The 12,132-nt window shown below is 39.5% G+C and overlaps 1 pseudogene; it reads right to left on the bottom strand.

Annotated features, from left to right (window-relative positions):
• Positions 1 to 3,618: 3,618 nt before the first annotated feature.
• On the bottom strand, positions 3,619 to 5,274 carry LOC115682496 (probable polyol transporter 6; annotated as a pseudogene).
• Between the last annotated feature and the right edge of the window lie 6,858 nt (positions 5,275 to 12,132).

Raw genomic sequence — 12,132 nt, 5'->3', positions numbered from 1 at the left:
ATTTTGCGACGGAAAATTATTCCGTCGCTAATTTGCGACGAAATTAGCGACGGAAAATAATCCGTCGCAAATTTGCGACAGATTTATTTTCCGTCGCTAATTTGCGACGGAATTATTTTCCGTCGCAAATTCCGTTGCAAATTTGCGATTGAAAATTAATACGTCGCAAATTTGCAACGGAATTATTTTCCGTCGCAAATTAGCGACGAAAAATAAATCCGTCACAAAATTCGTCGCAAATTTGCGACGGATTATTTTCCGTCGCTAATTTGCGACGGATTTAGAAATCTGTCGCAAAGTTTGTCGCAAATTTGCGACGAAAAATTCCCCGTCGCAAAATTCATGTTTTTTTGTAGTGTCATGCATAATATTCATGCATTATGTTTGCATAATTTTCTAAAGTAATAGTTTGCAGAGATCTCGTGGTGATGGATAGTGATACGCTTTGCTTGTTTAGTGTGTCGAGGTTCTTAAAATCTTTTGCAATCTATTTACTATTTGATTATTACGTGTATGATTACCCCTCATATGTTAGTGGCAAAGGTAAAAAAATGGATAAAGACTGCATGCAAAACATTTTTGAAATAATGAGAAAAGGTATCGATAGGGCGTTAGATGAATCTAGTGTAACCAAATCTCCAAATTCATGATTCTTTGGTTCGCATAAGTAAAATGTACTCCCACATTTTACTTGGGTGTCTAATCGACCCATAACCGATTAGTGGCGGCTCCAAAAGGTAAGTTTAATCATATGACGAATTGAGTACCAAGTTGCGGTCAAATGGGCTTAGGAGAGTCCCCACTAAACACGAATGATTGCCTTGTGAGAGGAACCTTCGTTCTCGTTTAGTAAATCTGTTAGCCTTCCCCTGATGGTTCACCTCCGGAAGATCGCGACAATAATTATTACATTTTTAGTATATTATAGCATAATAGCTATTACATACAATCTTGTTCCATTGCTGCAAAAAAAAAAGCTCAAAGTCTATGTTCTTAGCTCTTGAGGTCATTTATGCTCATTATATGCTTCAACAGTTATATAAAGAGAAGCTGCTTGAACTGTCCAGTAGTGTTCTGGGCATTCAGTATGTCTATAGTCCTAGGATGGTTGAATTTTTCTGACCTCAAATCAATACGTGCAGGTTTTCGGAATTCCTATTTCTGATGGAGATGTAATTGTCCCTGGAACGGACAGTTTATTCAACAACTCGTATGACGATGAGATTAGTGCCCTCGTTGTTGACGCAGTCTGGCTTGGGTCCTCAAGCGACGACTCGAAAAATTGCTGCCTCTGCACGTCAATGGGCACTGGATAGATACCGACAGACCCCATTTGCGGATTCTGCTCAAGAAGCTGGATCCCGGTATCACGGGGGCCAATTAGATGACATCACTGTCTCGTGTCTTACGTAACTAGATCCAGCATCTTGTGAGCGGATTTTTTTTTTGTTGCGTGGGCTCTTTTCCTCCCTGTACGATATACTTTGTCCTATTGGACCAATTGTCACAACCCTTGCACAAGATTCCGTTACAAGATCACGCATGAGAAACACATGACATGGTCCAAAACTGAGTTAAGAATGATGCCCTTCAAACATGCGGTAACATACACAAATCATTGATCCAAATTCAAAATTTTATTATCCTCGAGAACCGATAATCACACTAGAATTTATAGATGCTGAAATCCTTGTTTTGAAAAGTTTAGACACAAAATCGTTTTCGGTAACTGAAGAAGAGTAAAGATGAAGTCAAAGTAACAAAACCACACTTAATGGGTCATGGTGATCTACTGGTGGTGGTGGGGGCTTACAGAGCATGCACCAGTGGATCACTCGCTCCACAACATGAGGAGGATAAAAGAGATGGACAAGTATCATGGTCTCGAGAGTTTCCATGAACAAAGGATGTATACGATCCAAGAAGACCGAGCGAGTCTCCCAAGGTTTCCTAAGTCCTCTAGAATATTCTTAGGGATGGATAATACGATAAATGTACCATGTTTTAGGCAATTCTTGTCATAAATTTCGATAGTTGGTAGATAGAGAGATATAATTTCCACCGTTAGATCTAGTAGGAAATCTATGATTATAATGAGAGTGACTTTTGTATAAATAGGAGTGCCCTCTCGCTCATTTGTATCCATCGAACACTTGAGCAATAGAAAAGCATTCTCTCCCAAAGCTTATCTTTAAACACTTTCTCTCTCTATAATCCGGGTGAGCGAGCAATCGTTCCTTGGGAGAAGGCTTAGCTTAAGCGCTGCAATGATCCAAGGAAGTCTAAGTCATCGCATGGTCTCAATCCCCAAATATTGGCCTATGACAAGTGATATCATAGCTAAGTAGAGGAGAATTGTTCAAAGAGATCAAGGAGCACATCAACTGATTGAGAAAATGCCGAGGCAAGAAGTTGCCCTAGTTATCGTGGATGGTGAGGCTCCCCGAGAGAAGGTCGCCCAAGAGAAGGACATGATACGATAAATGTATTAGGTTCTTGAGCATTCTTGTCATAAATGTCAATAGTTTGTAAATGAAGAAATTCAATCTCGACCATTAGATCTAAAGGAAATCTACAGTCGTAATGAGAGGGACTCTCGTATGAATAGGAGTGCCCTCTCTCTCGTTTGTTTCCATTCAACACTTGAGCAATAGAAAGTATTCTCTCCAGAGCTTCTCTCTCTAAATACTTTCTCTCTCTAAAGGAAACTTAAGTTGCCACACGATCTCGATCCCAAGCATCTACCTGTGACACAAGCATGTGATATCAAATCGAGTCATCAAAGGCGTGCCACTACTTTAATAGGGAGGTTCAATTCGGTTCAAACTTGGTCTACATATTATGGTAGGTACCACCGAAAGTCCCAAACCAATACGCTTGTGTCACATTTACCCTCCAAACTATTTTTCACTTTACCAAAACCTCAAACCGGTACATTCATGCCACATTTGTTCCAAACTAATTTTCATGTCACCAAAAACTAAAAAATGTGGCACGGGTATGTCAGTTTCAATTTTTTTTTTTGTAACGCGAAAATTAATTTTGAAGGCAAATGTGGTACTAGTTTACTGGTTTGTGATTTTTTGCAGTAGAAAATTAGTTAGGGATAAATGTGGCACGAGCACACAAAATTTTGGAATTTCGTGTCACGAAAATAAATTTGGGGGTAAATGTGGCTCCAGTTCACCGATTTGGGGTTTTTTATGGTATTTAGCTCTATATTAAGGCTGCAACACGATGCCGTGGTTGAGAAAATTTCAGCCGGAAGAGCAAACAAACCCAAGAATGACATCCTAAACCAAACAATACTATTTTCCCTTTTTTTTGTCTGATCAACTTGGCTCGATTTTAAACCATCAATGCTAAGTCCACATTCACATATACAAGAAATCAATTGGGGTACAGGTTGTTGAAATGCTGCTTAGTTAACGAGTGAGTTGAATCCGACCAAAAAAAAATGAGTGAGTTGAAGTTTTAAGAGATCAGAAGCACTTAAAAGATAGGGATAAGGAAAAGCTGCGATGATATTGATCTGAGTTGGAGTGAAGTACACTATCTCAACCATATTTGATCTAAATTACAAGTTCCTGATATAACTTAAAGCTTAGCTCTCTTGTACCTCCCAACTTTCCGGCACATGTCAAATTACATATGCTGCGTAATATACTACACTAATCCAAGTTGTACAGTCTACACTAGACATTGTTTGGCTGGATCTCTATGCCTTTGCTCATGGCCTTACTATTCTTCCTTGTGAAGAGCTTCTCAATCTCTTCCAAGGACTTGCCTTTCGTCTCAGGCAAAAAGAAATAGAAGAATCCCAGAACCAACACGGACACGCAAGCAAACATGAAGAAGCTCCCGCTGATGGTTATGGCTTTCGATATCGAGAGGAAGCTCATCGACATGAGACAGTTCACCGTGACGCCAATGCTCGCCCCCTGAGCCCTCAGCTTCAACGGGAATATCTCCGAGCTGTAGACCCACGTGACCGGGGAGATCCCGACCGAGAAGAAGGCCACATATATGTACGTGGCCACAATGCTCAAGACGAGAGCCCACGAGAGTTGTTCCTTCGCATGCTCCACCATTGTCAAGCAAAACCCTAATCCAGTTAGGGTGATGATGATCCCCCCTGAGCTCACTAGGAGCAATCTCCTCCTACCAACTTTGTCGAGCAAAATTGTGGCTATCATCGTGAATGTGGTGTTTGTGCGGCCAACCCCAACTGTGGCAAGCAAAAGCCTATTATTGCTGGTCACTCCGGCTCTCTTGAAAATCTGTGGGCTCTAGAGGATGACTGCTAACATCTCCATTGTGCGCCCGAAGAAATGAATCCCGACCGCGGCTAACAAGATCCGCCGCACTGAGGGCGAGGGCCTTAGCAAGAGCTCTTTCTACACACCTTCGCCGCGAGTCTTCCTTGGAAGCTCAACAACATCCTCCTTGCAATTCTCGTTGATCCCAGCTGCTATTATTATGTCTTGGAATCAGGTTTCCACTTCTTGCTCTGAATTACAAACGAGGAGCAAGACCCTTTTCACCTCGGCCGGCTGGCCCTGCAATACCAACCACATTGGCGATTCAGGCATCTTAAGGATCCCGAATGCCAGGGCAAGGGAAGGGATTGCCGCAACACCTAGCATCATCCTCCACCCTAGCTTTAGGGTCAATTTCGCAAAGAAGTAATTGGATACATAGCCAAGCAACACCCCTAGGCTTATGCCTAGATCTGGCAAAGAGGTTAAGAATCCTCGGTGCATGGCGGAGAAGATTTCTGCAGAGTAGATGGGTGCAACCATTAGGGCGAAACCGACCCCGATGCCGGCGATGCACCGCCCTGTCATCAAGATCGCATAGGATGGCCCATAGCCCATTAGGACTGAACCAAGTAAGAAGATGACGGATGCGAGAACGATGGTTTAACCGTGGCTGATGTTGTCAGACGTTCTTCCAGCGGTGAGAGCGCCCGCAAGGGCACAAATGTTGAAGATTCCGGCGAGGATTTCAACCTGCGTGTCGTTTGTCTTGTGGTCCTCTTTTATGAAAATCATGGCCCCACTCATGACACCAGTGTCTGGAGTGAAATTGCAAAATTGAAAGTGGAATCAGTACAAGAAAGGACAACAATGAGGAGAGAGAGAGAGAGAGATGACCATAGCCATAGATGATGGAGATCATGCAGGCAACGATGGCACAAACACAGGCATATCTGTTGAACCCAGATAGATTCTCGGCCTCCCCACCACCATCACACAATTTGTCCATGCTCATCGCAATCTCTCTCTCTCTCTCTCTAATAAATATAAGAAAGCTCCTTAAACAATTGCAGTCCCAACAGACCCTTTTTATAGCACAACACCACAGTCACACACTGAGCAACGGTTGCTTTCAACGCGACGCTAGAGAGGTTGTATCTTCTTCAAGAACGATGCCTATTTACTGCCAATAGGTCCGATACAATCCCAGCAGCAGAATCGAACAAATGTATGAACTCATTTAAATTTGCAAGAAACCAGCTTGACGATAGTAATATTTTCTCCCCGAGGAGACCTGATATTCCTCCCCGCTGACGTGGCAACTTTGACTTGATTGTTCATGAGTTCATTACTGGAATACCATTTTCCCCTCTAATTAATGGACACCTAGGCAATATCTGTCAGGGAGATTTCATCTTAATCCCAAATGATTAGTGGAGAAAAGGGGGTGCCAACCAAATGAAGGTGCTTAATTACGGACGGCAAGATCCTGACAACATTAATCTGGATCATTGAGGTTAGGGTTAACATAGGCTTACCAACCTCGAGCAGTTGCGAATTGTATAATGACTTTGTCGGCTGGAAAATTTTGCTCTAGGGCAACTTGCGGGGCTAGACTTTTATGCCGGACAGAAAATAATTAACAGTTTAAATACTTTGTTAGTGTACAAATTGTTAACTCAAACGGTCTCGAAATGAAAATATCAGCTCGTTAATAGAATGAATTCACTTGCTAAAAGTGAAAATTGTATTATGTCAATCATCTAAATTTTGTTAGCTAGCATTCGCGATTTCAAATTGATATTATTCAAGGCAAAATAGGGAATCCATTATATCTGTGCAATAAGCTTGAGCGTCAAGAGATTTCCAATTGAGAAACATAAAGGTTATAAGTTCAAATTAGACCAATTATGTCTAAACTTTCTTGCAAAGGAGAAAGAGCGTGGACTTAGCTAGATCATGAAGCTTGCATGATGTTTTACGGTGTCCAGGTAACCGCATCATTGTACTCGTGTCCTTGGATTATATTGCGAAAGTATAATAATAATTGCTCAAAAAACCCCCTAAGCTTTGGCACCGTTACATAATTTAGGTGCCGGACTTTGGAAAGTTATAATGCATTCTTGAACTTTGATGGTCCCAACTGCAAAACAAAGTGATTGATTAGGATAGCGAGTAGATTCCTTTAACTCATACCTTTGGGGCGGCGACTCTTCCGCATAATCTTGGTCCAAAAAATTTAATCTAGTGACAACATTCGAATGTCATGAAAATTTAATCTCTACTCTTGTGAAATAATTTTTTAACAATGGAAAGTAAAAAGATTCAATAACATATAATTATTTGATATAGAGTATAGTCTACTTATTTCGATATCGAGTTAGGTTCGATTGCACCATTTTCCGTATATCGGTCTTGTTATTTCCATGGGGAAAGGTACTAAAACAATTTTAAACCTATTGTATCGGTGTCAATTTGGTCCTAACATTTCAATTTAACTAATTTAGTCCCAAATCTTTTGCATTTGAATCAATTCAGTACATTCGGCCAATTTTAGCCAGAAATCGTTGACGTAGATGCTGACCATCTTACATGGTATGGTCGACGCTATCGTGAACCTTTATAAATAATATTTTAATTTTTTTTCAAATTTTTTTGGTTTTTTTCTTTTACTCTCTCTTTTTTGGCCGAGGGCCGGCAAGGGCCACCAGCCAACCCTTGCCGAGCTACTTGTGCTTTCGATTGTGCTTTATTCGGGGATGATTTTATTTTCCTGAATTAAGTGTTAACCAGATTACAGTTTTAATGTGATTTCCCTTGAATTCAACTTTTGAAATCTAGGACGATTTGGAAAGTGATCCCATGTGCTTTACTATAGAAGCTCTTTGATTTATTTATTTTTTTTACATTTCAAATTCTTACCCCTAACAGTACATGTGGTTGCAAGAGTAGCTGTTAAATCACAGGTGTACTGTGGGTTAACAGCCTAGTACAGTGTTTGCTTATACTAATAATTATTACGGCCTAATCCCTCTCACCAAAAGCTGTAGTAGCTATTACAACAACAGGACATTCCCAAAATGACCGTCTCTTTTCCCCACTCACTCTAACAACGTCAAATTATTAATCAGTATTGAAATTTAATATAAATTGCAATCTTAATAAATTAAATTATATATCTTATAATATCTTTATGGTGTTAAACTGATAAATGATCATGATTGACTATTTAAATGATAATTATTAAATTACCCTAAATCTTAATTAAGAGATATTTTTAGGAAATTCGGATGCCTTTCTCCTTAGGTAATCAAGTCAAATAGTGTCCGGCAACTGAGATGAGGCAATGGCGGCGTCCGGCAGCTGTTTGTGGCGAAACTTCTAGATCTAGTTGAGCTATTACGCACTCTTTCAAGGATGGCTACTTCTAGGCAAACCTCCTATCTGAGAGTGACGGGTCTTTGGCTTTCTCTAAATGACACTAGAAAGGCCAAGAATTGGAGGGGAAACAGCAAGCGGCCAATGTGACTGGCCTGCAAATAGCATTTGAGTTGGCCTATACGGTTGGCATCATAGCATGAAGTGGTCCATACGGCTAGCTTGGAAAATAGTTACTGGGATGCGGCTTGTGCGGCTAGCCTCGAAAGAAAGCCATCTCCGTGAAAAAGGCTCGACTAGGCGATGCGGTCAGTGCGCTTAGTGTTGAAACACGACTATTATGGAATGGACTCGATTAAGTGCTTCCTCAAATGAGATTTGTGCGTACGAAGTGAACACTCTTGAGCGGCGAGGATGTATTTCCTTACGTTTCATCATCCACAAAGCGAACAGTGATACGAAAGCAAGATCTCGACAAAGCAAACCAGATGGAGAGAGAGAGAGAGATGACCATAGCCAAAAATAATGGAGATCACGGAGGCAACGATGGCACTAGCAAAGGCATATCTGTTGATCCCAGAAAGCTTCGCAGCCTCACAACCGCCATCACCCAACTTCTCCATGCTCATCACAGTCTTGTTCTTGGTCAACTCTCTCTCTCTCTCTCTCTCTCTCTCTCTCTCTCTCTCTCTCTCTCTCTAACAATACAAGAAAGCTCCTTGAACTATCGCAGTCCCAACTGACCCTTTTTATAGCACAACACACAGTCGCACACTGAGCAGCGGTTGCTTTCAGCGATGCTAGAGAGGCTGTATGCCATTCAAGAACGTCATCTATTACTGCCAAACTGGCAAATCCCAACCAGCAGAATCGAAAAAGGAAATCAATATAAACCACTTTGGCAAGAAATCAACCTTGAGGTTAGCTGGGTCGATAAAATCTTAATGAGGGGCACTTTGCCCCGTCTTTGCCACGTCATCATCAGCGACTTGGATAAGGACAGGGACAGAGACAGAAACAAGACCGGGGGAGGCACTTGATTGTTTATTAGTAGAATACCCTCTTCCCTCTAATTAAGGGAAAATTATATAAATTGCACCTGAACTTTGACCCATGTGATTCTTGAAATTTTAATTTGTTTAATGTGATCTCTGAACTTTAGCTCAATGTGCAATATGGTCCCCGAACTTTTAAATTATTCAATGCAATTCCTGAATTTACAGTACCTATTCAATTTAGACCGTGGATTATATGAAAATGTTCAATGTTGTCCTTGAACTTAAATTGATAGAAGGACAATATTGAACATTTTCATATAGTTTAGGGGACAAATTGGATATGCACCAAAAGTTCACAAATCACATCAAATATATTCAAAATTTAGGGACCGCATCAACATTGTGTTAAATTTTAGGGACCATTGAATACATTATGTTAAATTTTAGGGATCATTTATGTCATTATCCCTTTTATTAATGGACAGTCTATTACTCTGTGGGAGATTTCACCTCATAATCCCAAATGCTTTGCGGTGAAAAGGTGGTGCCCACCAAACCAACGTGCTATTAATTACAGGACGGGAAGATCCCGAAAACCTTAATTTGGATCATTAAGGTTAGGATTAAGATAGGCTTACCAAACTCGAGTAGATGTGAATTGTATAATGACTTTTGCCAGCTGGAAAATTTTGCTTTAAGGCCACTTGCAGGGCTAGACTTTTGACGACAAATTAATTAACAGTTTAAATACTTCGTTAGTTTGCAAATTGTTTTTCTACGCAAACAGTCTCGAAAGGGAAATATCAACCAGTTTATGGATTGAATTCCAATTATCTAAATCCTGTTAGCTAACACTGGCAGTTTCAATTTGATCTTTTTCAGGGCAAAATAAGTAAACCCATAGATTGGCGCAATTAGCTTGAGTGTCAAAAGATTTCCAGCTGAGAAACCGAAGGTTATATGTTCAAATCTGACCAATTATGTCTAAACTTTTTTGCAGAGGCCAAAGAGCATGGACTTAACGAGGCCACGAAGCTTGCATGATGTTTCATGGGCTTTCAGGTAACTATATCATTGTATCCGTATCCCTAGATTATAAAATGAAAGTAAGATGATGATTGCTCAAAACACCCCATAAGCTTTGGCACCGTTACATAATATAGGTGCCGAACTTTGGAAAGTTATCATGCATTCTTGAACTTTGGAACCCTCCAACAATAGCCACGAATTTTAGAAAGATACGGGTTACCACTCTAAGCTTTGACGATCCCATCAGATAAACAAAGTGATTAATTAGGATAGCAAGGTTAACTCCAACCTTTTGGGCGGCGACCCTTCCGCATAACCTTGGTCCAAAACAATTCATTTAGTGACAACATTTAAATGTCATGAAAATTTAATCTCTAGTCTTGTGAAATAATTCGTTAATAATGGAAATTGAAAAGATTCGATAACATCTAATTATTGGATGCAGAGTACAGTCTACTTATTTCGATATCAAGTTAGATTTGGTCACACCATTTTCATTAATCGGTCTTGTTATTTCCATGAGTATCATTACATAACTCAATTATCGTTAACACAAAAAATGACCAACTTTTACTTATAATCGACAAGTGATATACTTGATTGATAAGAGCAGAGTTTGGTGAAAAACAAAAGTCATCCATGAAAAGAACAATCGAAAACTTGAAGAGAATTGACAACTCGCCAATAAAGTTTATCGATAACAAATTTCAGTTATCGATAAGAACCTTCAGTAGAGATGAAGTCATCAACATCAAAATGCAACTATCAAACAAGTTTCCAATCTATAGCTTCTTTTATATAATTGTTACTAGATAATAGGTAATTGCTAAGTGGTTATGTTTAGTGCTGCTAATTTAGGATTTTTGTAACTTTTTGTGGATTAGTGTTATTGTAACTTCTTGTAACAGCAAATTGGATTAGGAAGTTATTTGTTCTGATTAATAGGATTAAAAGTCATCTTTTTTAAATTCAATAATCTTTTGTAACCATCGATTATCGTATTTAAATAACCATACCGTACTCTTTGTAAAACCCTCAATCAATCACAAAACTTAATGTTCTTTACAAATTCATCTTTATCTTTACTGTTCCTCAATTTAAATGGCTAGTTGCGAATACCTCCAATCTTCGTACCTTTAATTATCTTGTCATTTACTTTCATGTCCAAAATAAACAAAGGACCCTTCATATCATTTGTCGATTCACGCATCGATCCACATATATTCGAAAAATATTTCATCGTCAATTCATTTCCAGTGAAACTTCCATTTAGATATATTGAAAGATATTTCATTGTCGATTCTGTTAAGGTGAAACCTCTTTTTGGCACGCTCAGTAGGACACATCATGTTGATTTGAGGAGACTGCGATGGCAAGCATAAAAAATCAACAAAAGTCCAGTAACATTGCCGGCAACAATAATCCAGTGCCACAAACTGGCGACGAAGTTGCTGTGCACTCAGACTCTTCGGCCATTAATTGAGCAATAGAAGAAGGACAACGTGAGGGGGCAAAACTTCCCCGACGTCTCAATAAAGAGCAATCGAGAGAAGTTGCAATGAATCCTCATATGTTGGCCAGCATGAAGAGGTTATTAGAAGAGCAGCGAAACGATATGGGCAGCTATATTGTGAGTTAAATGTTAGACATGATCAAGTCGATCATCGTCAATGCTATGAATGATGTTCTCTCGAGGCTAGGATCGTCCAATCAACCCCCACTATTCAATCCAATGGTAACAGGGTATGTACATTCCTAATCCCTCTCCATTTATTAATGTTAATAGTGTCCGTCAAAACAACCAAATTGGTGACAATAATTTGAAAAATCAAATTGATCGACAGGCCCGTCAATTGCCAAATGTTGAAATTGTAAGCCCAATGGCTCCATTGGTACCACGTAATGTGAATATTCCTGTTAGCCCCAACATGTCAATTAATGGAGATAATTCGGAAAAAACCAGCATCATTGTCTAGGGGGAAAATGGCCAACTAAATCCACAATTGAACCCAGCGCAGTTTGTCGAAGAAGTTCAACAGCAATTGGGGTTAAACAGAGATGTTATCATCCTAACCCAAAAAAAAAAAACTAAGATGTTATCATACCTATTTGTAGGAAACCATATTCTGAATGGGTTGATAATCAGCCTTTCCAAGAGGTTTCAAAATGCCTGACTTTGCCGTTTTTATTGGCAGAAATGAACAATCGATCATCGAACACATTGTTCAATTTATAGCCTAGTGTGGAGAAATAGGGACAAACGAGTTTTTAAAACTAAGATTATTTTCTTTGACTTTCTCAAAAACTGCTTTTACCTAGTAAACTAATTTGCCACCTAATTCGTTATAATTGAACAGAAATGGAAAGACAATTTCATTCTCAATTTTATAGAACGATACCTGAAGTATTGATTGTTAATTTTGCCAAACTTTATCAATACAATAGTGAAAAGACTCGGAATGGAGGCT

Source organism: Syzygium oleosum, unplaced genomic scaffold (genome assembly GCF_021117445.2).
Source record: "Syzygium oleosum isolate NSW1041296 unplaced genomic scaffold, Sole_v2.1 Sole_v2.01, whole genome shotgun sequence".
NCBI classification, from domain to species: domain Eukaryota; kingdom Viridiplantae; phylum Streptophyta; class Magnoliopsida; order Myrtales; family Myrtaceae; genus Syzygium; species Syzygium oleosum.
Note: the sequence above shows the minus strand (reverse complement) of the source record. Positions and strands in the feature narration are given on the sequence as shown.